This window comes from Armigeres subalbatus, chromosome 3, assembly GCF_024139115.2.
Source record: "Armigeres subalbatus isolate Guangzhou_Male chromosome 3, GZ_Asu_2, whole genome shotgun sequence".
In the NCBI taxonomy this organism is placed as follows: domain Eukaryota; kingdom Metazoa; phylum Arthropoda; class Insecta; order Diptera; family Culicidae; genus Armigeres; species Armigeres subalbatus.
The window spans coordinates 326,824,076-326,850,882 of NC_085141.1; the positions used below are offsets into that span (position 1 = coordinate 326,824,076).

At 38.9% G+C, this 26,807-nt stretch overlaps 1 protein-coding gene across 3 annotated transcripts in view; it reads right to left on the minus strand.

Annotated features, from left to right (window-relative positions):
- The window catches only part of LOC134225562 (protein charlatan), a 126,324-nt gene that overhangs the window by 73,924 nt on the left and 25,593 nt on the right, over window positions 1-26,807 (minus strand). Inside the window, exon 1 of one of the 3 annotated variants that reach the window (XM_062705745.1) lies at window positions 10,308-10,717. The exons of 1 other annotated variant lie outside the window; for it this stretch is intronic. The gene's annotated coding sequence lies outside the window, so the exon portion shown is untranslated. Of the gene's footprint in view, window positions 1-10,307; window positions 10,718-26,807 lie in introns of those variants that run through there. One more of the 3 variants, XM_062705747.1, reaches the window with a different exon arrangement.

The window sequence follows — 26,807 nt, forward strand, 5'->3', positions numbered from 1 at the left end:
TCAGACAACGAAGCTTCCTTAGACTACAGCAACATCGAACTGATTGCCGTTGGTACGAGATGTCCTCGTTCTGTTGCTTTATTGTTAAATCATGTTAAGAATTGATTCTCACAGTTATTTCCAACAACGCTGCACAGTATTCCTGATCGCTTTTACGCTTGAACTACATTTATGATGTGCTTGAAACATAAATATTGACAAGAAAAGTGATAGATGTCCATAGTCGAATATATCACTTTCCAGGATTCTGTCACGAACTGGCTGTGTATGTGTGTCTAGTTTACACTAGACTACAAAAAACTAAATGAATTGCAAATAAATGTGTACAGGGTGTTTACTCATCTGCAAAAACAAAATTCCCTGATTTTTCCAGGTGTTTTACCTTAATTTCCAGGTAAAAACAAACTTGCCATATATAGATTTTAGCAGCAAAATAATAGATTCAAACAAGTAAATATTGCGAAAAATAAATAAAAAAAATGTTTTTGGTTGACTCACAAAAACAATGTTGTAAATTACTTAATAAATTCTTCCAGGAATTTCTCCGCAAATTCTCCCAGAAATTCAATCAAAAATTCCTTCAGGAATCGCATAAGAAATTCTTTTGAAAATTTCTTCATAGATTCCGGAAATGATTACAGAAATTCCTTCAAAGAGGGAACTTTAAGAATTGCTTTAGAGATGCATTTGGCGATTCCTTTACATTTTTTTTAATTCCTTCTTTGGAAATTTGGTTAGAAATTCTTTCGGAAATTTCTTTGAATTTTATTTCAGTCATTTTTTTCAAAGAAACTTAAGAAATCCTCTTAAGGAATTGTTCGGGAAAAATGTTTGGGAATTTCCTCAGGAATTCCTTCAGAACTTTTCCAAAAACTCCTTCAGGAAATTTGTTGATGCAAAAATATGAGATTTCTGGGTCCATGACGTTAGGCGTAATACTACTTTTTTATGCCATGAGCTGTTTTTTGGACATTTTATGCTTAACATCCTTTATGCCTAACGTACTCATGCCTAACGTCCTTATACCTGACACGGGGTACAGCCGAGATTACTATTGTTGCTGTTGTGTGCGTGACCAACATCTAGTTTGTTTAGACCTAGCAGCCAAGGTACCGGTACTATAAGTGTCAAGCGATCAACTTATGGCCTATTCAGATAACGCCATTTATGATCATAAATATCATGATAAACAATGTAGTGACATTAAGCAGAAGAAGAGGTGAGATGGTTTGGGGCGTTTGGATATTCACTTCTCAGCCGTGGTGTAGCCACGGGGGTGGTTTTGGACATAACCACACCCCCCCCACCCCAGAGAAAAAATTTTTAGAAGAAATTTTTTTTTCGAACCTTCTCGAATTAAAAAAATGTTCAGAAAACCCCCCCAGACCAATTTTCTGGCTACGCCACTGCTTCTCAGACGTGAGGACGTCATAGGAGAAACAGCAATTCAATCTTCAATACCCATTTTAACACGGTGCAGGAGAGATGCAATGCTCGAATAAATCTGCTTCGCGAAAATTGCGGAAGAAAAATTCAGAATAGACGACGCCATTACCCCCAACCGATTGACCGTTTGAAACGCTCGGATCTGTATAAAACAAGGTTATAAAGGATATATTTCTATCATACTACATATTACCATACACTCCAGGGTGTCTGGAAGTTGATATTTCTTTCAACTAACGTATGTAAAGAACCAAACAGGACAATGCCATTTCTTCTGAGAGAAGCCTGAGTTGAAATCGGCGGCCAGCCGATAATCCGATATTCAGACGGCTCTAAGGCAACATGAAAGGGTGAATTAGAGTAGCCGGTCTAGATGCTACAGAACACTTTATTCTATCCGAGCCAACACTTTGGCTTCACCGCCGAAGCCTTTGCTGCTGTCCTTTAAAGCCTTTTGACATACGTTACAGATTCGCCCAGCGAGCTGAATTCTCGCGACACAGGTCCCTTTATATACAAGCGACCCAGAACTAAAACGACCATAAACACGACTCTACATCTCCATTTTCTGGATCTCGGATCACTCCATAGTTCCCGAAAAAAATGTCGTGTACCTTGACTACCCCAGGTAAACTGGTAGGCGATTTAAGCGGATGGTATTCGTCAGCGTTGCCAAAATGTAGCCAAAAACGACTATCCGACGCTCGATCACGAGCACAGGGTGGACGAAACAGGTCTGACAATGCCGAATATGATTAAACACAACATTACTGTATTTGCAAATCACCGAAGGTTATCCAAATTATAGAAACCTTATATGGCTACAATTAATCATTGTATTGGGACCTGCAAACTAACCCGTAATTGCAATGTTAAATTTGATTACAAATAATATTAGTTATCACATAAATAAAACAACAATAATATTTAAACTTATTTTGCCTACTCAAAGGTATTTTTAAATTACTTATGCTTTATTGACATAAACTTGATTTTTGAAGAAATGAGGCCTTCTACTCTTACGTATGCAGTAGGTACAGGCGCTTTAAAATTTCATCACCTGCTTTGGGATGGTAAAAATTTAGTGAAACTTGGACTGCCACAACAGCCTGCGACACTCCCCATGATGGAAACCGAAATCGCGAAATGCCACCACACAAGAGAGAGAGCAAGAAAAGTCCACAAACAATGCGAAGGGGACGGGATGACACCCAACCAGCCCATCAGCCGGCAGTTCTTTAGCGCAAGGTTGAAGATCACCATCCTCGTCATCACGATCATCATCGTCAGCGCGTTTGTTGTCACTTTTGTATATGGATGGGGAGTTTCCTTTGAAAATCCCGTGGTATTTGTAGTAATTCCATAAGGGGACGAGCTCTTGGAAATGTTCCTTTGGTGAGCGGAGTGTGACGGTGTGAGTTGTGAACAAAATGATCGTCATCGTTGTCGCCCGATGTTGGATACTAGTTCTTTTTTCTGTTACCACTGGAAACTGAGTGATGTTTTTGTGTGGGCTGCATTGGGTGAGTCCCTCGAGATTTTTACGATTTCTGATGCATACCTACCTCGATCTCTTTGATTTAAGCATTGGAAAAGTATTGAATGGAAGAAATACATTTCATCATAACATCAAATATATTTCAGGGTAATGGATTATATGATCTTGATGAAAATCATACAAATCAGATAATGCATCAATTTGGGTCCCTTCATTCGAATATATTTTTCAGGCATTATATCGTCATTTTTTCAGTTATCTAACAAAATTTAATATTTAAATTTAACATCTGTAAACATCCTTGAGCGAAATGGAATTTAAACGAAGAAATCCAGTGATTGCGACTCGTTATTACTTTGGCGAATTATTAGACCGCAAGAATCGCAATCGATCGACAGATAAAATTCAGCAATTATTATATCGTGAATTATTCGGCCACGTGTAATAATATGTATCCCAAAGTTGTGATTGACATTATAGCTATGAAGCATAATATTCAAGCTTTCCATGCATATCAATTGATTCCAAAATCTATAACTATCTACATTTAAATACCAAAAATGGTTTCGTTTTGATTGGTATTGTTATCATTTTCACCTCCCACTACCACCTTCCGCAAACCTGTTCGGACGAACAAGTGCGTATTTGTCAGCTTTCCGTAAAACAAAGAACGAAACAACCACCATCTAGACCGACTCGACTATCGCGCAGCCGGAGGAGCCCGTCCGGTAGGAGATCAAAAACAAAAACCACTTCCAACAGCACAGTCTCGATGATGACGAAGCCGATGCCGATGATGATGGTCAACCAGGAAGGAAGCATGTGTGCGATGAAGTGTTGTCTGCGTTGGCAGAGCTGACCATCGATACCGCTGCTGACGCCGACGCCGCCACACAGCGAACGCACGGAACGGTAGACAATAATAACAACAAATCAGTCGCAAAAACACTTCTGCTGGGCCCAGCCCAGCAGCCCATCGCCGACCGGAGCTGCGGGCGGCGAATATACCGATTGCGATTACGGACGACGTCGTCGTCGTCGCCGACAATCGACCGAGGGGATACGTGAGAGGAAGACACGACGAAAGAAGCGTAATGTATGATGAAGAGGAAGAGTCGGGTCGGGGCGAGAAAAAAATGAAAACTTATGGTGGTCCACCCACTGGCTAACCTCGTTTCCATCGTGCTTTGCTCAGCAGTTAAGGGTATGCGGTAAGGGTTTTTCTATTAGTGAAATTTTGCTCATCTATGAGGGCCTGGTAAAATGATTATGATGTCATTTTACTGCAGAATAATTGATAAGAAATTTTTTATAAAAGATTAAGGATACAGTAATTAGTTATTCACATTCGCGTAAGTTTGGTTGATACATTCTGTCGTCATTTAAAATGTTTTCTCTTGACATTAAATTGTCCACTTGTCATAAGACGAGTTTGTACTATTCCATTTAATTCCACTTCTTTATTATACCTTTGGCAGATACGTATTTCGACCTTAACAGTAAGGCCGTCTTCGACTAAGTCGAGTCGAAATACGTATCTGTCAAAGGTGCAATAAAGTAGTGGAATTACAGTGTTGACCCAATTTTGTCACTCCCAGATTTTGTCTACCACCGATTTTATCACGTTTTCGACGTTGTCACCCCAAAAATTTTTGAAAATTTTAGTCATTCTTTTTATTTCCGTAAATAATACCTCAAACAACATTGATTTTCATGAAATAACTTTCATTGGCTGTAGTTTACTATGAATGACTTCTGAGTACCTGGGAAGGATTCTGTAAGCAATTTCGACAAGAAATAACGGGTACCGATCACGCTTTTTGCCTTTCCAAGGCATAAAATGATTCATATTTGTGGATTGAATTAAAAAATTGGAAATAATTTTTTTTTCCGATTTTGTCACATACCCTGTTTTATCACCCCAAAATTCACCAGGGGGTGATAAAATCGGGATATTACTGTCAATGGAATAGGCAACACAAACTGTGAATTCCTTCCGAATCCAAAAGTTTTTGATTGAATATTCTGGTGAAAACGTCATAATCTGTCCGTAAAAAAATATTGATTCTTTTTTATATAACCTTAAAATTGCTACTATTTAAAAAAACATCGAACAACCTTGTTGTTACGGGTAAAAAGTGTTCCTTTTTAATGAATTTGTAGTAATGATTTAAAAAGATTAATGCAAAATCAAAAGGTTGGGTATACCGCAAGATGGGCTTCAAAACCTTCCAAATAGTTCCCACTTCCCTAGGGCAGCTTTCTTGGACATCTCCAATCGGAATGTAAAGGTTCAAACATTCTGTTTTAATGTCTGGTATTGAAAAATGATATTGAAGCCAGTGGGCCGTATCAATACATCTACACAAACACATAAAGCATAATGACAGCTTTCTTAATGAATTTACGCTGAAACAAGTTGAATGCTATGGAAAGTTTAAGGGGTAAAGCATATTCATTAGGGTGGTTCAAAAAATCGATTTTGCTCCACAACGCTCATCTGATTCTGTATCATGTTCTGAGTGTCCTCCGAAAATTCGAGCTGATTTGAATGAGAACTGATTTTTCACAATCCGTTTCAAGTTTGCATGCAAATTAGTATGGGGAAATTTATGATTATGGCGCTTCCCCATTATGCGCAGTTAAAAAAAATGTCTACATAGGTAAATTGAATAATCAGAGCTTTCAGTCAACGAAACCGCGTTTTGGTTAATAGCATCATTAATCAGTAATTGATTTTAATACAGGTTGCGAATCTTTAGTCATGATTGTTAAACTTCTTTGAGGGCATCACTGAAACGTGCAGTGCAATTGTCTCTGCCATCTTTCGCGTCAAGAACAGCAATGTCGGTTGAGTTATGCAATAAGTGCCAGAAAACTACGACATAGTTCACACGATCCTCAGAATTATCCCAAGGTATTGGGAAGTATTGAAAGGGTGAAATTTTAAGCGTGTGCTATGCCGAACAAATGTCTAGTTGATATTCGGCAAAAGTTCTGTCAAAGTCAGCCCTCCCGTCCTACTTAGTCACGCTTGGTCGACAACTAAGAAGCTTTGCCCAATTGCAAAAATTTATTTTCGTTTATTCAGGCTATATGTGTGCATATGAACGTATATGTATGTTGAAAAAATAGTCTGTCGTACGGCCGAACACCTTTATAGTCTCTTTAAAATGTGCCCTGTTGGTTACTATCAACTCCCCCAAAGCCAACATTTTGTGATCCCGCAGGTACGGGCTCGCACTGCTTGTGCCCATATGGGTCTCAATTGTGCATTGTTGGTTACTATCAACCCCCCAAAGCCAACATTTTGTGATCCGGCAGGTGCAGATTTTCTATACCAGCGCCCAGATTCGTCTCAGTTCCGCATTGGAAGTGTCTAACTGTTCCCCTAAAATCTCATTTTCACATTATATGAAAAAATTGTTATTTTGGGATACTTGGGTCATTCAAAGTCAGAACTGATGTCGGCTTGCATTCAGGTCTAAGTTAGCTAATGTCAAGTAAGATATTGGCATTGTCGATCTAAGCTTGAAATGTGTACCGGAATGTTTTAAATTAATCTTAGAGGAAATTTCTAGTCGATTTTGTGGAAAAATTCCCGTAGAAGTTTCCAAATGAATTTCACGAGGAATTTCGGAATCAGTTGTTGAAAAATATGGAGTAATTTGAAAAAAAAAACCTGAAGGAATTTTCGAAACGAATTCGTCAATGAATTTTTGAAGAAATTCCTTAAGAAATATCCGAAGGAGTTTCTGAACGCATTCCGAAAAGAATTTCCGACGAAGTTCAATAGATTTCTCCAGAATTTGCTTCGGAAATTCCATCTTCATCATGCTTCGAGAATTCCATCTGGAATTGCTCCAGAAATTCCTTCGAAAATATACTCATGGTTGTTATTCCTTAGGAAATTTCACCATAAATTCATTTTAAAATCTATTTTTTTAAAAATCTATCAAAAATTCCTTTTTAGATTGCTCCAGAAGTTTCCTCGAAAATTCCCGGAGGAATTTCTTCAAAGCATCCTTTGGAAATAAATTCAGTAATTCCTTCGAAAATTCTTCCAAGAATTCCTTCAAAATTTCTTTCCACAGTTTTTTCGGGACTTTCTTTAGGAAAATCATAGGACCTCCGGAAATGCCTGCAAGAATTTCTCTAGGAAAATTTATATAACCAGGACTTCCTTCGAAAGTTTTAGACCACAATTCTAGGAAATTCCTGAGGATTTCTCCAAGAACTCCTCTGGATATTGCTTCAAGATTTCCTCCAGAAATTCCTCTCAGGTTTCCTATGAAAAATCCTCCGGTAATAAATTTTAAAATTCCTTTTTAAATTACTCCGGATGTTTCTTTGAAAATTGAAAGAAGGAATTATAAGAACTACTTCAGGAAGCCTTTCGGAAATTATTCAAATCATTCATTTACAGGGTGTTTAATAAGTTCGAATACAAATGTTTGATCATTGTGTTTGTATGCCCAATGTACATATTCTGTATTAGTATTGGTGTCAGCTTTAGCTTCATATATACGCTAACGGATGTGTGTGGTGTTGACATTCTGTCACTTGTTGTTTGTTTATTAGGCACGTTGAAAGGGTATTGGGGCATCGTAAATAGCCGTTTTTGAAGGTCAAAATAATTGCGGCGTACTACAAAACTGAGGTTTTGAGGACGGTTGATGCCCCCAGTGGCCCGGTGCTAATACGGAGATGAGCCCTACGTGTTTCAATAGGATAATACCCTTTTATACACGGAAAATGCGATTTAAGCCTAATATGGAGGCAATTGAGTTTTTAGGGGTATTGAGATTATTACACATCTCGAATCTATTATAAAAGCTGAGCCTGAATCCAAATTTTTATGAATTTTGGTGCACTGTAACTGTTTTAAATCAATATCGAAAAACCTAATTATTTCGCGTATTGAACACCCCTATCTTGATTTTACTATGTACCGAGCTGTCTACCTGTGAGCTAATTGCCAAGTAGTCGAATTTTTAAAAACTTTCAAAATGTGTAGCTCAGAAAAAGGTGCTCTATCGAATGAACAAAAAAAAATCAACATGTTTTTCAAAATTAAAAAACCCAATTTCATCGACTTTTTGGACAAAACTTTGCGGCCTCCCAGCTTCCCGTATTTAAACCATCTTAACTTTCTTGTTTGGTCCTTTATTATGGCAAAGCTGGACAAATACAAGGTCAACGACTTGGACCAGACGGTAATTCTCAAAATCTGTAACGGAATGCCCATGGGTTTTAGAAACGTTTGAACCTCGTGAAGAGGTACAAAACAGATGTCATTCCTAGAGAAATGTTACAAACGTTCCTTATAAACAATACTTTCAACGAAATGAAACCGGGAAAAGAATTAATTTCAGGGATTGAATCCAAATCATAAAATGAGCGAGAACAAAGCGTTTTATCAAACCCCATCTGTGGGGTTTCTATTTTTTCTAAACATTTTTCGAAAGTGTATTCGAACTTATTGAACACCCTGTAGTAGAAGTACATTTACGAACTCTTTCAGATGTTTTGCCTTCCGAAATTTTTTAGAAATACTAATCCTTTCCAACCCTTGAAAAAGATGACATAGCCCATTGAAACGTTAGGAAAAGATAAAACGTTCGTTTTCATTGCTGAAGTGACTGCAAAGTTGGAAAAGAAATAGCTACGGAAAAAGTTTTGATTTTTTTTTCGGAAATTCTTTACAAAACTTCTTTGGGGATTCCTTTTGGATTTTTTCTTTCGAAAATTTCAGTAAGTTTTGAAAATTTGCGTTGGAATTTCTTCGGAAATTGGTTTAGAAATTTCTTTGGATTTTTTAGGAATTCAGAGTTCATTTATTGTTTAGATGCGTTTGCCTTATAAAGGGTTAAAATATTTTTTGTTTTTTAGCATTAATGATTTCCTCGGGTCTCTATTGGGCAATATTATTTTTCAAAAATCAGTATCTCTGAAACACCCACCACGCAAAAGTATAGGCTCTCCTCTATCATATAGTGGATAAACTAGAATGTTATATCGGGGGATCTAGAACAATTTTCACAATTTTTGGTGCAAACTCCATAGAAATCTAAAATGATAGCCGACTTAACCTCCCCAAAAATGTATGGAAAAATGACCCCTGATAGAACATTTTGTGCACCTACGTGAAAGAAGAAAACCATACTTTCGTGTAGTGGGTGTTTCAGAGATACTGATTTTTCGAAAATAAGCCTCTTCGGACAAAGACACCGTAAAATGATGTTTCATGCTGGGTCAAACTCCGCTCGTTATATTTTTTAAGAAATACATTTATGTAGGGGTAATGACGGCTTTGGCAGGTTTTGTTCTATTATTGGCAGGGGGTTTTTATGACTGATTGTGCTCAAATTTGGCCCAAACATTCTTTGCATATTAAAGAATATTGTGGCCAAATTTCATAAAATTCGGTCGACAAAACCCCCCTGCCAATAATAGAACAAAACCTGCCAAAGCCGTCTGTTCCCCTATTGCTATTTTGAGTGAACGTCTCATGAACCATTTACACTAAAGTGGCTTTTATGTCCTATGGCACAATTAAGTATGGCACCCTCAATTACCATTCGCAGTGTTTTGTTTTGGTTTTTGTGCCTTTTATTTTATAGTGTTTGGTTGGAAAAGCTTGTTTCAAGTAATTTCAAGATGCATATTCTTCCTAGGATTTCAACATACCGCATAGCAGAGCTGCTCTGGCTAACAAAACAGAACAAATCCAATGATGTGAATGGCGTTGGGCTAACGACTTAAAAGCCGTGTTACCAATAATACAATAAAACAAGAATAGTTATTACTTCAATCACCGAATTGGACTAGACTTTGAAAATTCGAACCACATTTTTCTCAGTTTAGCATTGTTAGCCTTTCGGCCCCAATCATATGTTGCTTGCGAAACCAAAACAAAATCAAGTGAAAACCATATATTAAATAGCACATACCCTCAAACCAAACAACAAACTCGATGGGTGGGCGGGTGCGTGCGTAGAGGTAGAGAACGAGAGTGTTGGAGATATAGCGAGAGCTCGAACGACGACGCTGCTTGCTATATGAGCTGCCCAGCCTTTATCAGCCCAGCAGCAGCAGACACGCTCGCCGCTTCAATGACACTCAATCCATCTATCGTGTCATCGGGTCCGAGAGCAACACAAAATTCATTGACGATCGACAGAGCCTACCGACGACTGCCGCTCGGTCTCTACCCCCATGACTCTTGACATTGAAAACAACCCAGAAACGGCACCTACGAGCCTCTTGTGACAATGTGGCTCGTTTCCTTCAAATCAACATCCCCCGGAAAACGCGAAACATGTGCTTTGGGTTAAAAATTGTTGTACAGAAACTTGCTTACCTTTTGCTTCGCCTTGAATTAGGGTGGTAGGCTTATTGAAAAGGACACTCCGAGAAATCACAAAATGATTTATTTAGTCACTATCACTGGAATGAAGGATTTACTCCTTTGGGTATGCACTGGTCACAACGGAGTTAGTGCTCACACAATATCGCAAATGTTGCACACTTCACTCAACTTCCGAGTTCCTCCTGGGAGGTAGAAGTTTCACTTGGGGAGAAACAAGGAAATGAAGAAAAAGCACAATCCGCAAGGGAGGAAGTTAAACCGAAACGAAGGAAACGGACACGCGACGACGACCGAAAAGGAAGCAAAAACGTGCGAACCGAACTCCAGCCAGACTCCACTCGGCGACGATTGGCGATGTATTGAAATGTGCTGCGGATCTCCTTTTCTGCGGTGGCGGTGATTCCCGTTTGGTTTTTCTCAACACTCTACACGAGCAAGTGAGCGAACGAGCGAGTGCAGTGGGATCGCTCACCAATACATTCACGGCACTGATGGGCCACACAAAGGCGAAGGTTGTGCGAAAAACTTTGGCTGATCTACCTAAAAGAGGAACCAAGCATTCTTAGCCAGTTTATGTGGGGGCACCTCATAATAAATAATTATCATGCAATACATGGCAATATTGATAAAAGATGTACGAATAAGGAGGACAGTCCTCCAGAAGGATACCAGCTGGTGAAGAAAAGCTGGTAAGCCTAGAGGTGAGAGGCAAGATGGCTCTAGTCTCAAATTTCACACTTAGAGCAATGTACTTATCAGCCCATAATTTCATAGTTGACGCATCAACCATTCAAAATTTCAGCGAATTTGATTTGCTACACTACTAGGGTAATTCAATTGCTGGAATATTCGTACGTTGTATGATTCAAACCTCATTTAAGGACAATCCCCACGGAACTTTTATTATTCAACGCGACGCAGCAAAGCTGGAATAATAAAAATGACAGTTGTGTGTTGCTTCCGTTTTGAATGGGGTGCCCTTGAAAACGCGAGTACTTTTAAATTTGGATTCCGTGAGGATTGTCCTTAAGTGTTAACCAGTTGAAATGTGTTGTGATGTTTGTCCGTAAATCATCCCTATTACATCGGAAAGTGCAATGGTTGTCAACTATGAAATCATTATTGGCAGTTGTGGGCATCAAGCGTTAAGGATCCATTGAAAATTATTAAGTGAAGGCTTATAAATAAAGTTTTGGACAAATCAGTCAAATGCAGTTTACATTTCACAACACTGATTCCAATACTTTTTTCTTGATAACAATATTCCTCTCGTTCTCTGCACACATACAGCCACATCTTCCACCCAGTTGAAGAGAGAGCACCGACTGGGCCAACAAAACGCAACCCACCCAAATACTCCAATACTCCTTCACCCACACCACAGCCGCTACAGGAGGAACAAACAGCAGCCACAGCCGCAGGCAAAAGGCACCGAAGGCATCCGCAATCCCACTTGTAGGTTGATCAGCTCGTTCATCATCAACATCATCGTCATCGTCATTGTAACTAACAGCCTCCATACAGCGATCGCGTTCGGCGAATGCGGTGGGTTTTGTTTTCCTTCTTTCGTAGATGGGTGCAAGGAAGGCGATCGTCATCGTTCGAGACAGGATGCAACCCAGCACGTAGGCTGGGAGGAATATGGTTGATATGCATCTCATGTTTTTAATTGACACTAGGAATGGATTTGGTTATATTAATTTGATTTACTTGATTTTCATTAATTTAGGATGCATATGTCTTAGCCACAGGTACAAGTTTGTTTGTCCTTTTGTATGAGCACAACGTAGGAAAACTCTACGTGGCGCAGTTCAGTCCATTTTCTTCTAGGTACATTGCGTGCTCTGTCGTGAGGAGCCCTATGCTGTCGAGGTGAGCAGGCAGCCGCCCTTCATCCAACTTTAGAGAAAGAGAAAAACGATATGCGCTGCACAGTGGACGGAGTAGTTTTTCAGTGGAGGTTGGAAATGGACTCCTTTTTGTGCGTTGGTGTGTGTGCGCGCATTCGAAGCATTTTATCGGTGGGTCGATGGGTAGTGAAGTTTGAGCTTTCTTTTCTCTCTCGTATCGAGACGAGCGAATGACCAATTTTCAAAAGTGTGTGTGTTAGGTGGTGGGACGGGATTGCAATTTGATTCAATTTCGTGAAGTTTTCAAACCGGTTTCATTTTTTGCGTGTAAGACAGTCGAATTTTTGGTTTACATACTATTGAAGAAAAACAGCCCCACAATATAGGTAGGTGGGAAAAGTTTACAAATGTCTATGAAAGAGGATGAGGTGTTATCCAAACGCTATTTTTATTTTCGCAGGAGCCTCGTGGAAATGTGTCAATGTTAATGCTTAAATGTACATTTTTTTAAATACACTGAAACCTCTTTCTATGTCACTTATTGGGTAAATTTTTTTTGTATAAATTATTAGTTTTTCACTACATCTGTTGATCAAAAATTTTTCAATGCGATACATCATCATCATTCAAAAACCTAAATCTTACATGTTTTCATCACATGTTCTAGGTCTTTCAGGGCTAGGTGCCCTCCCTAGCCGTGCGGTAAGACGCGCGGCTACAAAGCAAGACCATGCTGAGGGTGGCTGGGTTCAATTCCCGGTCCCGGTCTAGCCAATTTTCGGTTTGGAAATTGTCTCGACTTCCCTGGGCATAAAAGTATCAGCGTGCTAGCCTCATGATATATGAATGCAAAAATGGTAACCTGGCTTAGAAACCTCGCAGTTAATAACTGTGGAAGTGCTTAATGGATTGTATGACATTTGCCAGAAAACCATTTGCCAGAATCAATTTGCCAGAATGATTTTTGCCAGAAACCCTTTTGCCAGAATGGACCATATGCCAGAAAGCCATTCCCCAGAATAGACCATTTGCCAGAATGTACCATTCCCCAGAAATAGTAAAACTGGAAATTCCAATTATTATTGATGGCTAAAGAATAGAAAAAAAATATATAAAGAAGGTAATTTTGCATTATTTGGTGAATTTGGCATCATTTAATAATAAAGGGATTTGCGGTACAACTAATTTTCATAAACGGGATTATTAAACATATTAGACAATTTTCAGAAAGATGAAAACTATTTATCAAAAAAAAAATCATATTTGTCTAATACCAAACAAACTGTTTACGAATGGATATCATATTTCAAGACAAAATTTTCAAAACGACTTATCTGCTTTTGTAAACAAAGATTCAAACGACGATTTGACGAATATGATAGCTCTCCCACGCAAACCAATACCATCAATAGGTAGGTGAAGGATTCCGCTACCTGTTCATGGTGTTGGTTTGCGTGGGAGAGCTATCAGATTCGTCAAATCGTCGTTTGAATCTTTGTTTACAAAAGCAGATAAGTCGTTTTGAAAATTTTGTCTTGATTTATTCGTCTCATTCCAGACGCTGACTTCATTTCAAAATTAAATCATATCCTCAATTGAACCGTTTGTTTGAGAAACTGCATATGTAACATTTTTGGTCAAAATGAGATTTTTATATATTCTGAATCCTCGTTCAAAAATACGTATACGAAAAAAAAATTTTGTTCAGGAATGTATGAATTTGTTTTCGTTTGTTTGAGAAACTACATATGTGCACGCACTTTGAAGAGCAATTCTGGAGTACTGCTTACAGTTTTCGCACTGGAAGTGTCCCACAGTGTTGAGTTTTGCCAAAAACTATTGATCTGTATCGAAGAAATTGAAAGAATTGGGGCCAATTTGTTCGAAAACAGTTTTTTGTTGTTTTCTCGAAATTTTGTAAAATGGACTTATACAGTTTCTCAAACAAATGATTCAATTGGATAATATCATTTTAAGTCATACTAAACGCCATTAGCTTTCATTGAAGAAGTTATATCTACAAGTCTAGGCAAAATGTCTATTTCTAAAGAAGGAATCATATCCACAATTGACATACTCAAACACGGTCACGGGCAACCACCTACGTTTAAAGAAGGGATAACATCTTCTTCTTCTTTGGCATTACATCTCCACTGGGACATAGCCGCCTCGCTGCTTAGTGTTCATTTAGTACTTCCACAGTTATTAATCGTGAGGTTTCTAAGTCAAGTTACCATTTTTGCATTTCATGAGGCTAACACGATGATACTTCTATGCCCAGGGAAGTCCAGACAATTTCCAAACCGAAAATTGCCTAGACCGGCACTGGGAATCGAACCCAGTCACCCTCAGCATGGTCATGCTTTATAGCCGCGTATCTTATCGCTAGGCTAAGGAGGACACCGAGATAACATCTATCCTTGCCTTAATCGGAGCAAGCACCTTTTTTTAAGAAATGGATCATATCCACCATTGCTTCATTTCTGACAAACGCCTATTTTCAAAGAAGGGATCTCATCCACTTTTGATTTAATTTGGACAAGCGCCTACTTTTAAAGAAGGAATCACATCCACCATTGCTTCATTTGAGGCAAACGCCTAGTTTTAAAGAAGGGATCACATCCACCATTGCCATAATCCGGGCAAGCGCCTACTTTTAAAAAAGGAATTACATCAACCATTGCGTTAATCCGGGCAAGCGCCTATTTTTAAAGAAGGAGTCACATCTACCATTACCTTAATCCGAGTAAGCACCTATTTTGAAAGAAGGGATCACACCCACCATTGCCTTAATCCGGGCAAACACCTATTTGAAAGAAAGGATCACATCCGCCATTTTTGCCTTAATCCAGGCAAGCTGCTATACTCGGCTTATGTATGGATACGTCTTATGTACAGATTAGGTATTTTTAATTCTATGTATTATCGACCGGTGTGGTGTTTTATTCCTCAGTAGAAAACATTTATACAACAACAACAAAGCAAAATTATAAAAAATGTCCCTTATGCCAAATGACCCTTTCTTTTAACGCTGTTCATAGTTATGCCTACCCGAGTAGACGAAAATAGCTCAATAATATCAAATATTGATAAGATAGCAAAATGAGATATGGACATGATTGATATAAGAGATAAAAGATCAGACGATAATATCAAAATTTTGCACTAAAATATCATCAGGAGATCAAGTTATGCTATTTGTAAAAAGTGATCAATATCATGTGCGATTAGTTTGTTCTTATCCATAGCATATCTTGATATTTAAATGATATTTTGTTAAGAATTATTGCGCATACTGGGCAAATGCGCGCATGACAAATAGGTGACAACCAATTCTGGGGAATGGTGCATTCTGGGGAATGGTACATTCTGGCGAATGGCTTTCTGGGGAATGGTGCATTCTGGCAAACGACTTTCTGGGGAATGGTCCATTCTGGCAAATTGATTCTGGCAAATGACTTTCTGGCGAATGTCATACAACCGCTTAATGCACTTCTAAGCTTAATGCAAACACTAAGATGCGAAGCGGCTCTGTCCCAGAGTGGGGATGTAATGCCAATCAGAAGAAGATGAAGAGGATAATTTGAACACACATTGAAAGCTGAAAAATGGCTTATTTAGATGAAAATTTGCTTCTTCGGCTAAAATCCTAACTTGTTCAGATAAAATTTTTGGTTAGGGTTTCAATCCAGGCTTTAAAGAATTCCAAGAATTGGAGTACAGGCGTGTAACGAAAGATCTTGTAGCTCCTTTAACCTTCTGTCTGTGATAAAAAAAGCTTACGTTCTCTGTGCTCTGGGATCATATTGATCGCCTAACTGAAATTCTTATGAAATTATTGTTGACCATAGGCGGAAAGGGTTTGTCGTAAAAAAGGTACAAAATCAGTGATTTTTCATTGTTATGTTGATATCTGAAAATCCCGACTAATGCCGCCGCTGGCGCTGTATGAAAATTGACCACGCCATTGGCTATTGAAGTACTATTGAACCAGTCGGGCTTTGTACATTTTTTTTATATGTAGACGAAGAATCAGAAGGAATAATTTTTGGCTGTTACGCCCTTTTCAAATGTTGGTCTAGATTTGAGATTAATTAAATTATCGAAGCGTCCGTCTTTGCCGTACATCCTTTCTGGGGATGGCTCGGGCAGTGAATGAAAGTCACTGTTACCGAGACTGGCAAAAACGGAGGCAACGATACGCATATTTATTTATTCGGCTAATACTTAATTAGTTCTAGCGATCGATGTTCATCATTTGGAGAATCATCGATGGTCGTGTATGGTTTGTACACATTGCACCGTTCTCTCCCGATGCCACCATATGATGCTATTGGAACCACAATTCTTATTTACGCGCCAAATCATTTCTTATTAGACAGAAGCTGTACACAGATAGAAAAATCCACTGAAATTTACACTAAAATTCATGCACATAAATGGAACGCCATTATTGGCGTAATTCCGCACATGATATAGCCTAAATGTATACAATATTTGACGTGAATCGTCATTATTGCATACAAGTTGTAAGCAATCTTGTTAGGAAGAGACCCATTTCAGCGTAGAATAGCGTAAATTTCCGCATGTCAAGTTTTACGCGCTGTTCATTTTTCATTATTTTTTCTGTGTACGACCGTAATCAGTTTTAAATTCAATTTTATTGGCATATCGGTCTCGATGCTGCTCGTATAGAGGAAGGGAGCAGCGTGTGTGTGAAAGCAGATGGGAAAGAAACGGAGTCCAAATTTTATCGCTAGGCAGCGACAAGTGTGAAAATGTTTGAAAGGTGTTGAAGTGTGCGAGGGCCATTTGGGAATAATTAAGCTTCCAAGTTCCAAGTACATATGCAGAGTTTATTATCATCTCCGATCAAGTCTATAAATTGAAATCATTAAATGGCGACTTACCTACAGCTAGACCCATTAGATCCATTACGGGGCAGCAGGGACTATGTCCAAGGCTTGACGACCCCTCCCCTAGGGTTTGTGAGTTAGGGAGAACTTCGTAGTACGTGGTGAGGTTTAGCAGTGGGCTCTGCCACAAGTGTCCGTAAGCAGACTCTATCAAAGCGACTGTGCACCGCTTAAAAAACACAAGCCCAGGGAATGCCATCGGCACATCAGGCTTGATCCCAGTAAGATTCTGATTATGGCATACTAGTATAGTTGCATGTTATTGGACTATGTTTTGGATATTGAATTATTGTGAAGCGAGGGCTGGTAGTCTGGTTATTCTATTCTCTTAGTAAGGCCGGGTGGCACCGACCTGAAACAGCGAATGGGCTAATGGCCAGGATGTCTTCCGTCCGTAAAACCGGGCCTTGCAGCACGCGGTACAATCTTACCACTCAGTTGCCAATTGAGTGGTAGTAGGCTCAGATGCTCTTTTCTGACTAGCGCTGATCTGGCGTGAAGATGGACGACCCCACCCTGACCAGAGTCATCAATTCGGTGATGATGAACCACGAAGAACGCGGAGGCCAGACGATGGAGGTGATCTCGGACGTTGATCATGTCGTCCCTGGATAACCGCGATAACTACAGGAAGGATCTCAAACTAACTGTATAGGCGCTCTGCGCCCTGGTAGTGGGCTAAGTCCGAGTGGTGGACCCTACTAGAGGCCAGTAAAAGTGCGGAGTGAGAAATCATTCAATGGCGACTTATCTACAGCTAGACTCATTAGATCCCTTGCTATACAAAACACCAAACATCAACATTTTTAAGTAATCCAACTGATATTTGTTGTTTTAAAAAAAGTGGAAATTGTTCTACAGAAATTTAAGAAATTGCGTCAAGAACACCTTCGGAATTTTCTATCAGGAATCTTTCAGTTTTGTGGTCTGAAATTATTTGAAAATTGTTTGTGAAATTTGTTTTCAATTACAATAAGTTTTTTAGACATTCTTCTTGAACTCCCTTTGAAAATACTTCAAATTGTAGAAAATTTTCAACAATGTTTTCAAGATTTTTCGAGAATTCATTCAGTAAGACCATTAGGATATCAAAAGTTCATTCGAGAATTTATCCGAAAAATCCTCTAGGGATTCAAATAAGAAAATCCTTCGCGATTTTCTTCGAGAATTCCTTAAAGAAATCCTTCAGCAATTGCTTCATGAAATCTTTTCGAGTTTTGAGGAAATCCTGAATTATGATCAAGTTGATTTTTTGAAGGAGTTTGGGGGGAAATATCTAAAGAAATTTCCCAGTTAATTTCTGAAGGATTTCTTGAAGAAATTTACGGAAGATTTCCCGCGACTTGGTGGAAAGTGAATTTAGAAGAATTCCATGTGAATTTTGAAAATAAATTAAAAGGAATTTCTGAAGAGTTCTTGAAATATTCCATGAAAAGTTCTTAAAGGAAATTGTGAAGGGATTTCATTAGGAATTACTGGGGGAATTTCCAGCGGAGTATTTGTAAACAAAACAAAAGATTTCTGGAGTAGCTTCTAGTGGAATTTCTGACGAAGTAAATTCTGAAGAAATTTCGGAGGAAGTTTTAAACAATATTCTGAAGGAATTCCAGAACGAAGAAGAAATGCTGCATTAACTTCCGGAGGAACATCCAGAAGAATTCCTGAGGGTGGGGGGTCCCGTAGCGTAATTGGCTACACGTTTGCCTCACAAGCGAATGGTCGTGGGTTCAATTTCCAGCCACTCCACCAAACCCTCGTCAGTCGCCGGATGCGCAGCCTATACGGTGGCGTATTGGGGCCCTTACCGTTACGACTGCCTGATGACGACTGACAAATTGTTCTTCTCGGAGCTATCCCTCCAACGTATCCGGATAAATGCAACGATCATTGTATCACGATCTTTCGGAAGAATTTCTGAGCCAACTTCTGGAAGGACACTAAATTAATGATTTTGTGTGTGTTACTTCTACGTCAAGTTAAACGATTTACAATGATACGGAAATGCTAATATCATCTTCCAAACTTAGACGTACATGTTCATGATAGAATTAGAGGCGAAAGTACAAAATTGATAGTTTCGTTAGGATACGGCAGGCATAAAGAATGTTTTAATAGAAGTCGATTTGAAAGCGAGCGGAGGGCAATATTTGTGATGGCTCATATCACACGACCTTCCTTCTGCCAAGCTCCCGTATGAAAAGGGAGAGAAGAATATCAGTGTGGAAGCTGATATATCTACGGAAGGATTTCATGGAAGAACTTCTAAAAGAATTCGTTGTGGAAATTCCGGAAAAAAAAAACTTCTGAACGAACTTACGGCGGAAATCCTGCAATTACTCCCGGAGGAACAACCAGAGAAATTCCTGAAGGAAATTCCCAAAAAATTCTAGAATTATTTCTCGTAGTAACTTCTGAAGAAACATCTGGAAAAAATCCTGGAGGAACTTCTTTCTTGACGAACTTTCGGAATAATTCCGGAACGAGCTTCAGGACGAATTTCAGAACAAGCTTCCGGAAGAATTGCTGAAAGAACTTCCGAATTTTGGAGATTTTTCGAAGGAATTGTTGGAAGAACTTTCAAAGTAATTGCTGGAGTAATTTCTGGAGTAATTTCAGGAGGAATTCCTGGAGGTACTTCCGGTCGAATTCCTGAAAGAACTTAAAGATGAATTAATGGAGGATCTTCCGGATGAATGTCTGGACTAACTTCTGTACTAATTCCTGGAGGAACGTCCAGAAGAATTCCAGGAGGAGGAACCTACGGGGAATTCCTGCAGGAACTTCCGGAGAAAGTCCGGAATAATTTTGGATAAATTAGTGGGAAGATTTCCGCAAAAATTCTTTGAGGAGCTTTTGGAGTAAGTTTTAGAGAAGCTTCAGAATGAATCCAGAAATTTTTCAAAGCATGAAATAAGCCCACGCCGACGCCGACTATCAACGGCGTGACGCAGCCACGCCGCTGCCACTGGCTGAAAATGATCTACCACTGAATACTGCCTGAAGTTCGATGAACGGATAAGTTCAATCAACGTTAGCGACAACATCAACGATCTACGGCAGCGTTTCTCAACGTTTTGCTTGAGAGGTGCCCCTTGGAACTTTCGCATTCATTAATGTACCCCCTATTTTTTGCTGTAAATGAAAATAAGCATAACTCTTGAGATACGTGAAAAACTGATCTGAAAACTAACGGAATATAGGCAAACCAAAAAAAGCTTCCTGATTTTTTTTTTTCAGAAAGCAAGCTAATTTTATGCATCTAACGTCTTATAAAACTTTGAGGAGTTTTGTAGGCTTCCGTGTTTTTTGAACGGAGGCTTTCGAACCAAAAGGAAGCTTTCGAGTCTCTTGTAAAAATGCTTCCGATACTTTAGAAAGGAAGCTTCCGAGCCTCTTAAAAGCAAGCTTCTTGAAAGGAGCCTTCAGAGCCTCTTGAAAGGAGGCTTCCAAGCCTTTACAAAGATGGCTCCGAAGTAGAGGTGTGCGCCGGTCCAAAAATCGTCGGCGGCGGCGTTTGTCATAATTTTGGTCGGCGGCGCACAGAAGGACCAATCTTCAAAAAGACGGTCAAAAACCATTTTTTCAAAGTGATCCAAATTACAAACTTGGATCACGAATTGATTGTAGAATACTTGACGATGATGTAAACACAGTTTTGAGGCATTTGAATCGGATGGATATTAAGTTTACAGTCGATACAAGTTGAGCATGTTGTTGATTTTCAATTCTGCTGAATCTTGTAACATTTATCTTATTGCTTCAATATGGTGACATCACCCTAACCTATTACATTCGGTACCATTATAAAGTGTAGCCCTAAGGCTAATAAAGCCACACATTTACTTTCCTAAATTATTCTTGATCGTGCAGAAAATACTCGATCTTTATTATGTATAAAATTATTATTGTATTGTTTATTTACAATATTCATTGTAAAATTCAAAAAGGTACCCATCGGTACCCATCAATGAAATTCACACTGTAGCTTAATTTTTTTCTCAAGAATCCGATCCGACAAAAATTAGGTTCCGCCACCCTCCGCCCGCTTAGTTATTTCGGCGGAGGGCAATATTTGTGATGGCACATATCACACGACCTTCCTTCTGCCAAGCTGCCGTATGAAGGGGGAGGGAAGAATATCAGTGTGGAAGCTGATATATCTCCACTGGCAAAAGGAAGGTGGCTTGACTTGCTCATATGCCATCGCGTGCGGAAGGATTTGCTATCGACGAGTACTGTCTCCAAATTTCTAATATGACATCAGCATTTTGTCGAATAGGATTTTTATTGCACAGGTTCTGTTTTCTCATTGCGTCCGTCTCGTCGCAACCAAATTGGCTGCCTCGGAGAGAACAAAGCAGAGAAAGACACTGCTGCTGTACCGTCGACCAATAACCAATGCAATGGTTAATTTTAGGAGAGGATTTTGTTTTATTCCTTACCTCTAATTTTCCAAACTCATTCTGTGAAAAAAATCATGATTTTTTCACATAAACCGTAATTTTAAGTCACGATTTACGCCTTTACGGCTTTACGTTGATTAGCAACGAAACAAAACCCATTCCATATGTTTACAATTTTCAATAATAGAATACATTTTTCGTTAGCATTGCAGTGAGGCGACTGAAATCGGTAATTAAAGCTAGTAGTTAATATCTGTGGAACTGCTCATAGAATGCTACACAGGCGCCGCCAGACATTGGTAGTTGATGGCGCACCACTTGGTGCAAGCACGTTGTCTTTGAGAACTATAGCGTGCTTGCGACGACTGGTACCCTACCCTGGCTTACTAGTCAGTGAGCCCCACTTTGGAATGTACTGCGGAGAAGTTGAACCATGTATACAATGAAATATTCTCATTTATGGCTTGCTAGGCCATTTGCTCCGCTTTTAACATTTTTGACCGTCTTTTTTGAAATTGGTCCCACTGTGCGGCGGCGGCGTTTTCGGCGTCACGCCGATAGCCATTTCAGCCGGCGTAGGGTGACCATATGGTATCCTAAAGGAGGACATGTCCTCCTTTTTCGATAAAAATCGGATGTCCTCCTTTTGGGCTGAAATGTCCTCCTTTTTGTACATTTTGAGGAAACAATTAACAATGCTAGACATTAATTTATGGAAAGTTTTTTTTCTTGTTATCGCTGAAGAAAATATTACAAATATACATTCGCAAGTAGAACATACGGTTGTAAATATACACTTGCGTTTGATTCCTTTCCTACTTGGAACCCTTTGCAAATCAATGTTAATATACCAATCATTAGATGAGTGTATTAGAAGATGTTTTGAAATAATAGTTTGATAATTTCGCGAAATTGTGAATAATGGGCTATGAATAAAATGATTCAAATGCTTCTCAAGGTGTGCTGCGAGAAAGCATACATTGAGTGATTAAATTTGATTTCGATCGAAACACATGGTACGTGTCCTCAAAATAAGTCTAAAGAAATCTAAAATGATCACCTGTCATGAGTCGAGTTAAGTACTATTCCATTTAATTCCACCGCAACAGTCCCATAACACGTAAAAACATTCCACTAAAAGAGCTTGATAAAATGTGTTGGAAAAAACATGGGACTCAAACTTATGACCCCGACCCCATTGCAAAGATGGATGCAAAAATATATTCCGTAGTCAATGATGTTCTCTAATCAAACATAAAGTTCCAAAATTTATTTATAATAACCCGCAAATTTTCAAAATCGTCATGGAAATCTCCGTAGTTGTATCCAGCCTGAAAACATTTTTGAATTTCTACGAACAACTATTGAAAGCATCGTGGTCATGGTGTACGCCGTGCATTAGGTGCATTCGCATGCCATGAACTTGTTGGTATTCAAGGAATAATCTCCGCTGGTCTTTTGGGTGTCTTAAGTAATATACAATCAGTTGTTTATTGCTCAACGTGGCGATGTATGCGATGGTTAAGTCATTCGAAAAATAATAATATTTCAGATTTTCTTGCTAAAATTCTGTGCATTGCTGCCTAAAATAAATGCCCAGCATATTGATACACCAAACATTTGTGTACCATTATTCAGATAGGCTGAATCTTGTTTAATAGAATCTTACTATAAAGATGGTGAGTTCGTTGTTTCTTTTTTAAAATAAATTTGTCGTATTTGTAAAATTTGTCGTCGCCCCCAAAAATCAGTAAATTTAATATCAAATACAGGAAATTATCGGTTTGGTAATTTCTTTCACATGTCCTCCTTTTTTAACCAAATGTCCTCCTTTTTGGCACGATTTGAAGGAATTGTCCTTCTTTGGAAAATTTTCATATGGTCACCCTAAGCCGGCGGCGGTGGTGGCGTGAATCGGCGTGGCGTTTTTTATTACGTTTGTTTCTTTAATATTTTATTCTTTATTTTTTCATACCATTTTCAAGACATTACCTGAATTTTGTTGATCTTATGAACTCCCCCAAAAAATTTTCTTAGTTTTTCCAAATTATTAATTTGAAAATTATTTTTAAATTTTCTACAGAAACTACATTGAAGTTGCCACGAGAAATTCTTTGGAAGTTCCAAGGATATGAAATGGAAAAATTGTTCGGAATTTCCGTGGAAAATTCTTCTAAGTTGCACGAGAAGTTCTTCGGAAATTCGATTGAGAATACTTCAAAATTCCAACAGAAAATTCTTCATGGAAAAACACCCACGGAAAACTCTTCAAAGTTCAAAATGTGGATATCAACGAATAAATTTGGTAAACGGTAAATAGGGGAAATGACGGCTTCGGCAGGTTTTGTTCTATTATTGTCAGGGGGTTTTTTATGACTGATTATGCTCAAATTTGGCCTAAACATTCTTTGCATATCAAAGAATATTGTGGCCAAATTTCATAAAATTTGGTCGACAAAAACCCCCCTGCCAATAATAGAACAAAACCTGCCAAAGCCGTCTTTTCCCCTAGTTCGAAAATTTCATAGGAAATTCTTTGAAATTTGAACGATTTTTTTTTCTGAAATTTCTATGAAACATTCTTTGGAATTTCCACGGGAATTGCACTAAATCTCTACAGAATTTCTGCGTGTTATTTGAATTTTTACGGAAACTTCGGTATTTGAACCGAACGCTTTTCGGAATTTCAAAGGATTTTTGAAGGAATTTACGGAAAATTCTTTATATTGTTGATAAGAATCTTTTTGGTAATCCCACCAAAAAATATTAAATAGAAGGAAGGGTCGATTGACTGAAAAACTTCCGATGAAAAGCCATTAATTTGTCCAAAATTAATGTTCCAGCGAAACGGTAATTAAATCAAACACGGTTTGGCTGAAAATTTCATGTGCCAAGGCGTTTGCCCTAACAAGTCGTTTGGTCGAAATGGTAGTTTGATCCATTCAGTTATCTGGCCATAAAACCGTTCGGCTGAAATGGTTGTTTGACAGAAATCACCAATTGGCTGAAAATGCCATTTGGCCGAACAGGTCATAGGCCGAAAATTTCATTCGCTGAACCGTAAAATAAAGTCGAAAATGTCGACCCGTTTGGCAAAATGATATTTTTGGTCAAATGGCTTTTCTTTTCTACCGTTTCGGCCAAAGGACTATTTTAGTCATATGAATTTTTCGGTCCAGTGACCAAATGACCAGTTCGGTCGAACGATATTTTCGGCCTTATGCCCATTTCGGCCAAACGACATTTTCACCCAGATGGGTTTCGGCCAAACACCTTTCGTCCTTGTGGCATCCGCCCATTTGTCCCTCCCCGTCTTTTGGTCGAAAGTTATTCGGCAGAAAGCCATATGTTCGAATCGAACGTTTGTCCGAAACGGTTATAAGGGCGAAAATGATTTGGTCGTAAATATCATTTGACCGAAAGCGATATACAGTCGAAAGAAACATTTGCCCAAAGTAGTTCTTTGGATAAAAAAGTTATTTTCCCTTACACGTCGTTTAGCTGAAAATGGTCGTTTGGTAGAAAGGCAGATAGAAAACACAGCAATAAAAGTTGACTTAAAGTGGAAAAGGGCAATTATAAGACCGAATTAATGGTTCATTACTCATGTTGAAATAAAGCATCAGTAATGCATCGCTGCATTCGTAATGCTGATTTAGAGTATCGTTGTCTGACAGTTGATAAATAAATGTAACTGCACATCGTTAAAAATGACCTAATGCAATTAGCATTTAGCATGCCGATTTGTGATTGATATATGTGCAATATTTTTTTTACAAATTAACAATTTTCGTCCAAATTAGCTATTCGGCTAAACCAGCGGTAAATCAGTAAATCAAAACCTACTGCATCCGGTCCATGACAACCAGCATAGTGTATGAAGGGCTGTGGAACAAAAGAACAAAAGGACAAAAAGTTGAATAACTATAGTCTAGAATCTAAAGGTTTGGAAGGCAGCCTCCTTTCAAGAAGTTCGGAAGCCTTCTTCTAAGAGGCTGGGAAAGCCTCCTTTCAAGAGGCTGGGAAGCCTCTTTTCAAGATACTGGGAAGTCTCCTTTCAAGAAGCTGGGAAGCCTCCTTTCAAATGGCTCGGAAGCTCCCTTTCAAAAGGCTGGGAAGTCTCCTCTCAAAAGGCTCGGAAGTTTCTTTTCAAGAGGCTGGGAAGCCTCCTTCCAAGAGGCTGGAAATCCTCCTTTCAAGAAGCTCGAAAGGCTCCTTTTAAGAGGCTAGGAAGCCTCATCCTTTTAAGAGGCTGGGAATCCTCCTTTCAAGAGGCTGGGAAGCCTCCTGAAGAGGCTGAGAAGCCTTCTTCCAAGAGGCTGGGAAGCTTCCATTCAAAAGACTGTGAAGTCTCCTTCCAAGAGGCTGGAAACCTCCTTTCAAGAGACTGGAAATCCTCCTTTCAAGAGGCTCGAAAGTCTCCTTTTTAAGAAACTGAGAAGCCTTCTTTCAGGAGGCTCGAAATCCTCATTTTAAGAGGTTGAGAAGCCTCCTTAAGAACCAATGAGGCTCGGATGCCTCCTTTTAGGACGCTGGGAAGCCTCCTTCAGAGGCAGAGAAGTCTTCATCCAAAAGGCTGGGAAGCCTCTTTTCAAAAGGCTGTGAAGCCTCCTTTCAGGAGGCAGAAAAGCCTTTTCTCAGGAGACTAGAAAGCCTATTTTAAGAAGCGCGGAAGTCTATTTTCAAGAAGCTCGGGAGCCTTAAGAAGTCATAAAATTCTTATAGGAAGCTTGATGTATAAACTTAATTTGAATTGCATAGAATAACAAAGATTTCAGACAACATTTTGGAGAGCCATATATTGCGTTAGTCTTTAGGTCCGTTTCCATATATCTTATGAGTTATGCTTATTTTCATAATCAATGTGCTATTTGGCCAACCGACCTTTTCTGTCAAAGGAACTGTTTGACCGTACGTCATTTCCGGCTGTCTGCCCCTTTCGACCAAATGACATTTTTGGCAAAGCAGTTTGTTTGGTCAAATAACATATCGAGCCAAACAACAAATTACTCTCTGTCAAACAATGTATCTCCGTTCAAACCCTTTATTGTAATGAGAAATTCTATGGATTTCAGCGGGACATCCTTCGGAATTTTCATTGCTAGTTCGTCATAGTTTTTACTTAATTGCATTTTTTCTGTTGGAGCAAGCATGGAGCAAATGTAATTTGGTAAAAATAAGAATGACATTTAGTCGAATGCCGCTTGACCGAAAACACGATAGACCGAAAACCATTTGAATTCCATTTGTCCGAATTGGATGTTTGGTTTGGCCAAAAATGAGATATGACAAAGAGTTGGTTATACGGTCGAATAGTTTATT